The sequence below is a fragment of the Bison bison genome, unplaced genomic scaffold (genome assembly GCF_000754665.1).
Source record: "Bison bison bison isolate TAMUID 2011002044 unplaced genomic scaffold, Bison_UMD1.0 scf7180017864332, whole genome shotgun sequence".
NCBI classification, from domain to species: Eukaryota; Metazoa; Chordata; class Mammalia; order Artiodactyla; family Bovidae; genus Bison; species Bison bison.
The window spans coordinates 67,008-75,243 of record NW_011494904.1 but is presented as its reverse complement, the minus strand read 5'-3'; positions in this window follow the sequence as shown (position 1 = coordinate 75,243).

Genomic DNA, 8,236 nt, shown 5'->3' with positions numbered 1-8,236 from the left:
TGATGCTAAAGCTGAAACTCCAGTACTTTGGCCACCTCATGTGAAGAGTTGACTCATTGGAAAAGACTTTGATGCTGGGAGGGATTGGGGGCAGGTGGAGAAGGGGACAACAGAGGATAAGATGTCTGGATGGCATCACTGACTCGATGGACGTGAGTCTCAGTGAATTCCAGGAGTTGGTGATGGACAGGAGGCCTGGCGTGCTGCGATTCATGGGGTGGCAAAGAGTCGGACACGACTGAGCGCCTGATCTGATCTGATACATAGCAAAATGCAAATGAGAGATTGACCTTAGGTGTGCCTTTTAGAAATTCGTCTCTAAGACCAGGATAACACTTCCTCATAGCTTCCATCCTCTAAATTCAATCCTCATGATATAGTCCTCTCTACCAAGAGCCTGAATAGACAAGCCTGAACAAACCTGTAGCCAGTCCAAGAAGGCACAGTAATTTGAGTGCAAGCAGTGGACTTTCTCTGCCATGAGCAAGAGGATCTCCACCTGTGTAGAGATCCTAGAAGACCAATCTTCTATACCACTTTAAGGAACCTGGGAAGGTGAACTGAGTTTTAAAAAGCCACTATTGAATTCTGACTTCATAGTTTGGATTATGTCATTTAAACTAGAATTGTGTCTAGCATACATTTGGTATGTTTCCAAATTGTTCTTGACAACATAACAATAATAGCAATTGGTCATGATAAAGGAAATGAATAGAGTTTATATTTAGCCTCATAAAAGTTTTCTCTTGTGGAGCTATATTTCATGAACTATATTTCCTGTATTTATGTTTAAGACAGTGAATGTTATGTGATTATGTGTTAGTCACTCAGTCATGGTCTGACTCTTTGTGACCCCATGAACTGTAGCCCACCAGGCTCCTCTGTCTATGGAATTCTCCAGGCAAGAATACTGGAATGGGTAACCATTTCCTTCTCCAGGATCTTCCCGACCCAGGGATGGAACTCAAGTCTCCTGCACTGTAGGTGGATTTTTTACTATCTGAGTCACCAGGGAAGCCATTATCTGATTATAGTGCTCCCTAAAATTCTGCAAGTCAGGCTGAGCTCCATCATCAGCATTTCCCCCCTAGATTTTAAGAGGCACAGACACTTGTAATTTAGTCCCTGATCAAAAAGATTTATATGACTTAAATATCAATGAGATATTTTATTTATATTTTGACTTTTTCTATAAGAAATAACCTCTTAAGGGAAATTTTTCTGTAAAAGGAAAATTATTTATGTCAAATTCTGTAGAAAATTAGATAGAAATATTAAGACAGCATCACTGACTCAATGGACATGAATTTGAGCAAACCCCAGGAGACAGTGGAGGGCTTAGGAGACTGGCATGCTTCAGTCCATTGGGTTGCAAACAGTCGGACACGACTTAGCAAATGAACAACAATAACAACTATTGTAGAAAGTATATTCAGTTTATAGACCTGATCTAGTGGTTGCAAGATGCATATTAGACTGAATAAAAATTATGTGAGATAAAAGATATTTAACAACACTAATACAAGGCAAAAAGAAAAAGTAGCATACACTGGATGTTTGATTTGAGCCAGAAACCTTGCTATGCACTTTGTGGCTATTCTACCTTAGTCCTTTAAATGGCAGACAATATAGGCACCATGTTGTAGATACAGAAGCAGAAATGTGACAGCAAACGAATAATGAATTGTAAAGTCAGAATCCAACCTCACAACTCTCTGGCTCCAAACGCGTTGCTCTTTGTATTGATATTACTCACTCTTCTAGAAAGTTAAATATGAACAAGAATACATGTAACACTAAACTCAATAAACACATTAAAGGATTATATCCCTTTTTTAAAAACAATAGGTTAATTTTACATCTGATATCTTACTGATGACAAATTTATATTTCTCCTTTACTACATGGTGATGTTATAAGTTACCATTTCTAGTGTCTTGCTGCTAATAGGAACAATGTGACAACTATGTGACTCTGGTACTGATCTATCTAGTTCTGAATTGAAATTTCTTTGGAAAAAATTTCTAAGTTTAGAAAGCATATTAAGCCAATGTGTTCATAGATACTTTTCTGCCTTGAGTAATTTTGCAATGCTGCTGCTGCTGCTGCTAAGTCACTTCAGTCATGTCCAGCTCTGTGCGAACCCGTAGACGGCAGCCCACCAAGCTCCCCCATCCCTGGGATTCTCTAGGCAAGAACAATGGAGTGGGTTTCCATTTCCTTTTCCAATGCATGAAAGTGAAAAGTCAAAGTGAAGTCGCTCAGTCATGTCTGACTCTTCACGACCCCATGGACTGCAGCCCACCAGGCTCCTCTGTCCATGGGATTTTTCCAGGCAAGAGTAATAGTAGAAAACAAATCAGAATGGCAGATTTAAGGGGCTAATGCTAAGATAGTAAGACCCTGCAAGTAAAGAAAAATTGTTTATGGAATGAAGAAATCTACTGAGAATATTTAGACCATACGTCAAAGATGAGAATTTTGCCAGAGAACTAATATTATTTACAGAATTGAGAACTCAGGGTGGTAAATTAACTTTTATAATGTGTTCATTTATTAAAAGATTATCCATAAAATGCACTGCTATTGAACATGCCTCTTAAAAGCAAGTTTTATTTAACTGCCTTTCTAATATTTTAAAGAGCTTTATTGCATTAGTCTCTGATATCAGTACTTATTAAAACCATGTGTATTTATTACTTACTTTTTAGTTTGTTTCCCACACAGGAGTTTTCAAGTATTTTTATAAATAGAAAGTATGCTGTTTTATTTTATTTTTTGTTATTTAAAAGTCTTTCTAAAACTACTGTGTACACATTATGTACTTGGAATTTCAATAAGTTATTACAAAGAAAATATCTCAAGTAAAATTTTAGGCATATTTGCATTTTAATTCTGGAGAATGTTTTCCAATGAAATATGTTAAACTTACCTATGATAACCTGTTAAAATTAGACCAATTTAACCATTATTTGAATGCTGGCTGAATTTTAGAGATGTCTTCTTATATATGTCAAATAATTTTTACTTGCTCATTTAAGATTTAAAAGTATTTATTGTGTCTACTGGATGTTAGGTACTAGAGATCATTTGGTAAGCAAATTGGCATGTCTCCTCCATTTTTAGAGTTTACAGTCTAGTGATAAATAAAGACCTAAACCAAATTAATAAAAAAAATCACTCAATTACAAGTTTTGATAAGTGTATTGGAGCTCTGAGAATGGTAAACAATGAAACATGACAATATGGAATGTCAGAAAAATACTCTATAAAAAATAAAAATTTTACTCAGTATTAAATGATAAGTAGGCATTTAGGAATCATTATAGTTTAAATAGAACTTACACTGTGGCTATAATGGACCAAATTTTGGAGAAGGAATTTTCTTTCCAAGAATAACTGGAAACATTGATTGAAATATCAAAACAAAAGAAGCAAAAGAAATTAAAAACCAAAACAAAACACCAAAATATATTCTGGAAGTACTAGGGAGCTACAAAGACACCCAGATCTTGGGGGCCATGATCCTAGAGAGATGAGACTGCTCACTGAGATGAAACTGATACTTGCTTATTTATAGATAGCGTGATGCCTATAGACTGAGAGTCTTGACCAAGTTTTCTGTAGTAGAGTTTTCAGTATCACCAGTCAGAGTCCTGGGACACACAATTTGGATTTCAGGGGAAGAATGGACATTTTTATGCCCTAGGATGTTAGAAGAGAACCCTGACTTGCTAACTCCTAGGATGGGGTATGATGTAACTAGAAAAGATGACAGTGTCCAAACACCCCCATCAGAGAGAGGATTAAGATACAAGGTGATCTGCCTTTATTCTAACTCTTTGTCAAAAGCAAAATTACATTCTCTGTGGAGAACATACGATTGTACCGAGCATCAAAAATTTCCTTATGTATTTTAGAGCATTCAGTCAAAAATGATTGATAAACAAAACCAGGAGGAAAGAGACAATTGACATAGGCCCATGGAAGACTCAGCCATCCAAGGGTTCAGACGCTATCTTTACACTGATGTGAGTGCTCAGTTGCCAAGTCCTGTCTGACTCTTTGCAACCCCATGCACTGTAACCTGCTTGGCTCCTCTGTCTATGGGATTTCCCAAGCAAGAATACTGGAGTGAATTGTCATTTCTTCCTCCAGGGGATCTTCTCAACCCAAGGATAGAACCCACATCTCCCATGTCTCCTGCATTGGCAGGTAGATTCTTTACCACTGACCCACCTAACTGTGATTAATATCCTCAAGAAAATGGATGACAAGATAGAGAATATCATCACAGATCAGTAATAGAAAATAATAATGAAATGGAAATGCTATAATCGAATGATATAAAAATTGTCACTAGGATTGCAGTAAATGAATTTAGTAATAGATTATACACTGATGTTGAAAGGATTAGTAAACAGAAGATGTCAGAATAAAATATATTAAAGCACAGAAATACAAATATAAATTGACAAAAGAGATGCAAAAGGTGAAAATTTTTCTCAAAATACATGAACATACATATGAATATATATATGAATATATGAAGAACAGTATTAAGAAGAACATATGTATATGAAGAATATATCCATATTAAAAAATTCAAAAAAATTGGACAAAAATCAGCTGGAAGTAATATAAATATTTTCATATTTCAGAAAGAGGTTTTTAAGCAAAAAACCCCTGCAACTTGGGCTAATGGACAGGTCTTAAAAGTTTACAATAAATAGTGAGATATAACTACTCTAGCATGTTATTTACATTTCAAAGTAGGATTAAAATCTAAAACTTTGGAAACATTGTTTGATTTATTTCCCTCTCCCAATATAAATAGACATTTATTTACGTTCCAGAAGATGAAAATCCAGGCACCTCCCATTTTGTTCCCAAAGAGGAAGTTTTTTACATTAAGGTGATGTGCTGTGTGCTTTGCTAAATTGCTTCAGTCATGTCTGACTCTTTGTGGCCCTATGGACTCTAGCCCTCCAGGCTCCTCTGCCTATCGGGTTCTCCAAGCAGGAACACTGGAGTGGGTTGCATGCACTCCTCCAAGGTATCTTCCCAACCCCAGGGATCAAACCTGCATCTTATGACACCCGCACTGGCAGGCACGTTCTCTACCACTAGTGCCACCTGGGAAGCTCCACATTAGGGAGATCAGATTCCTTTCATCTCTCAGAAGAGGACAGTAGAAGCTGGAAAGCATACATGCAAACTACGTGACGTTTCTAACTTCAGTGTTCCTTTCCTGTGACCTTAGAAATCCTCTTTAATCTTGAAGAGATAGACCACTCCCATTTTCACTATCTTGCTATTCACAGAAGCTAAGATGTGGAAACAAATGCCCACGAAAAAAAGTGAAAGTGAAGTTGCTCAGTCGTGTCTGGCTCTTTGCGACCCCACGGACTTGCAGCCTGCCAGGCTCCTCCATCCATGGAATTTTCCAGGCAAAATACTGGAGTGGGTTGCCATTTCCTCTTCCAGGGAATATTCAAGTAAGATGAATAACTTCCAGAGATCTGCTGCACAACACTGTACTTTTAGTCAAGAATAATGTATTGTGCATTTGAAATTTGTGGAGCATACATCTTATATTAAGTGACCTTATTACAATAAAATTAAGAAAGCTAAATAAACAAGCAAATAAATAAATCTTTCCCTCAAAAAAATAAAATAACCAAATAAAAATAAAATAAAAGCCCTTGATGTACAAGCAGATTTGTCTGTCTGGATTTGCATTGTTGTAGAAAAATACAGCAGTGAATATTGCTTCAGTTATTGTTGGAAGTAATAAGAATTCTTTTCTGTTCTAGAAACCTCATATTTACTTTCAGAATAGTATGAATAAATGTATATATTAAAAAGTTACTAAAATCTTTCTTCAAAAAAATTATAAAAGGGGATGTTAGTTCAGTCACTCAGTCCTGTCCAACTCTTTGCAACACCACGAACTGCAGCATGCCAGGCCTCCCTGTCCATCACCAACTCCAGGGTTCACCCAAATTCATGTCCATCGAGTCGTTAATGCCATCCAGCCATCTCATCCTCTGTCGTCCCCTTCTCCTCCTGCCCCCAATCCTTCCCAGCATCAGAGTCTTTTCCAATGAGTCAAGTCTTCGCATGAGGTGGCCAAAGTACTGGAGTTTCAGCTTTAGCATCAATCCTTCCAAAGAACACCCAGGATTGACATCCTTTAGAATGGACTGGTTGGATTTCCTTGCAGTCCAAGGGACTCTCAAGAGTCTTCTCCAACACCACAGTTCAAAAGCATCAATTCTTTGGTGCTCAGCCTTCTTCACAGTCCAAATCTCATATCCATTCCTGACCACAGGAAAAACCATAGCCTTGACCAGACGAACCTTTGTTGGCAAAGTAATGTCTCTGCTTTTGAATATGCTATCTAGGTTGGTCATAACTTTCCTTCCAAGGAGTAAGCGTCTTTTAATTTCATGGCTGCAGTCACCATCTGCAGTGATTTTGGAGCCACAAATATAAAGTCTGACACTGTTTCCACTGTTTCCTCATCTATTTCCCATGAAGTGATGGGACCAGATGCCATGATCTTCGTTTTCTGAATGTTGAGCTTTAAGACAACGTTTCCACTCTCTTCTTTCACTTTCATCAAGAGCCTTTTTAATTCCTCTTCACTTTCTGCCATAAGGGTGGTGTCATCTGCATATCTGAGGTTATGATATTTCTCCCGGCAATCTTGATTCCAGCTTGTGCTTCTTCCAGCCCAGTGTTTCTCATGATGTACTCTGCGTAGAAGTTAATAAGCAGGGTGACAATATATAGCCTTGACGTACTCCTTTTCCTATTTGGAACCAGTCTGTTGTTCCATGTCCAGTTCTAACTGTTGCTTCCTGACCTGCATATAGGTTTCTCAAGAGGCAGATCAGGTGGTCTGGTATTCCCATCTCTTTCAAAATTTCCCACAGTTTATTGTGATCCACACAGTACAAAGGACTAATAAACATATGAAATGTTCTCAGCCTCCTTAAGCAAAAGGTGATGAAACTTTAAACTACAATGCGGACAACCAATGTGGTGAAAGTCAAAAAAACTGATAACAAAGGTCCTGATGAGGTTACAGAATAAATGAAATACTCAAAAAAATTTGTTTGGCAGTAACTACTCAAGTATTTAGTGTAATTTAAGAATGTTTGTTATAGGCCTAATAAAAAAGGAAATAAATGTACACACACAAATGGTTATTTGTCATGTCCAAAATAACCCTAGTCTAGAATAGAAAACTGTATGTCGGAGAGTGTTTTGCCATATATATGGAATTTAGAAAGATGGTAACAATAACCCTGTGTACGAGACAGCAAAAGAGACACTGATATATAAATGAGTCTTATGGACTCTGTGGGAGAGGGAGAGGGTGGGGAGATTTGGGACAATGGCATTGAAACATGTATAATACCATGTATGAAACGAGTCGCCAGTCCAGGTTCGATGCACGATACTGGATGCTTGGGGCTGGTGCACTGGGATGACCCAGAGGGAGGGGATGGGGAGGGAGGAGGGGTCAGGATGGGGAACACAGGTATACCTGTGGCAGATTCATTTTGATATTTGGCAAAACTAATACAATATTGTAAATTTTAAAAATAAAAAAAAGAAACATTATGCTGAATGAAAGAAGCCAGAAAAATAAATAAATAAATAAATAAAATTAGTTCCAGAACTATAAGCTAAATAAAATACTGTAAAAAATGTAAAAAAAAAGAAAACTGTAGTACTTTACATACCACAAAAAATGCCCATAAATATGCAAGAGATGTAAAAAAAAATGGCTCTTGCAACATTTAGATCAGATCAGATCAGATCAGTCGCTCAGTCATGTCCGACTCTTTGCAAACCCATGAATCGCAGCACTCCAGGCCTCCCTGTCCATCACCAACTCCCGGAGTTCACTCAGACTCATGTCCATTGAGTTGGTGATGCCATCCAGCCATCTCATCCTCTGTCATCCCCTTCTCCTCCTGCCCCCAATCCCTCCCAGCATCAGAGTCTTTTCCAATGAGTCAACTCTTCGCATGAGGTGGCCAGTGTACTGGAGTTTCAGCTTTAGCATCAATCCTTCCAAAGAAATCCCAGGGCTGATCTCCTTCAGAATGGACTGGTTGGATTTCCTTGCAGTCCAAGGGACTCTCAAGAGTCTTCTCCAACACCACAGTTCAAAAGCATCAATTCTTTGGTGCTCAGCCTTCTTCACAGTCCAAATCTC